This window comes from Cotesia glomerata, linkage group LG1, assembly GCF_020080835.1.
Source record: "Cotesia glomerata isolate CgM1 linkage group LG1, MPM_Cglom_v2.3, whole genome shotgun sequence".
Lineage (NCBI taxonomy): Eukaryota > Metazoa > Arthropoda > Insecta > Hymenoptera > Braconidae > Cotesia > Cotesia glomerata.
The window spans coordinates 36,398,110-36,398,874 of record NC_058158.1 but is presented as its reverse complement, the minus strand read 5'-3'; positions in this window follow the sequence as shown (position 1 = coordinate 36,398,874).

The following is a 765-nucleotide window of genomic DNA, read 5'->3' as shown; positions in this document are numbered from 1 at the left end:
AAAATATAATTAAACACTTAACCAATAATTTTTGTAAAATTATTGACCTAGTCTTCAGATAGTGCAACAAAAATACATAATTTATTAATTATTCCAAGAAAAAAGTATTTTGGTAACAATGCCGCGACAAATAACTTTTAAATTTACAAAGAACTTGGATAATGTTAAAAAGTAAAAATAAATGAAAAAAAAATAGTTTAAGAAGTAGAGGGGATCAGTCGGGTCACCGACGTCAGAGCCAGTTATAACTTGAAGATGCGACGGAGATACTGAGTAAAGGTGCCGGGTTAGGTACGAACCAGCGAAACTACGACGTAAGTAGAAAGAGTAAAAGTAGAAGTAACTAGAAGAAGAAGAAGAAGATGAAGAAGAAGAAGAAGATGAGGGGTAGGCAGACGACATGTATTATTGATGTGGCTGTGTCGCCAGTTCTAGCTCCCTCTCTACTCAGTATTTCTCGATTCTATCTCCACCAATGCCCTCTCTGCCAGGTTTTCTCCCTCACATTAAACTCTTGAGTTTCCTCCTTGTATTAAATATATAGCACGGTCGTACCGATCGCACTTGACTAGAGTCAGCTCTCCTATACTCCTACTACCCCTGTGCTCCGACTTCCACTCCTCGATTACTCTCGGATTGTCCTCCCGCCGGCAGCCCTCCCAATCCACCCTCCAACACCCGACTGCGTCTTCCAGTTTCCGATACATTCCGGCACGAATCCCAGCCGTCTGCATCGCTATACGGTATCTAGTCAACATTTACCTA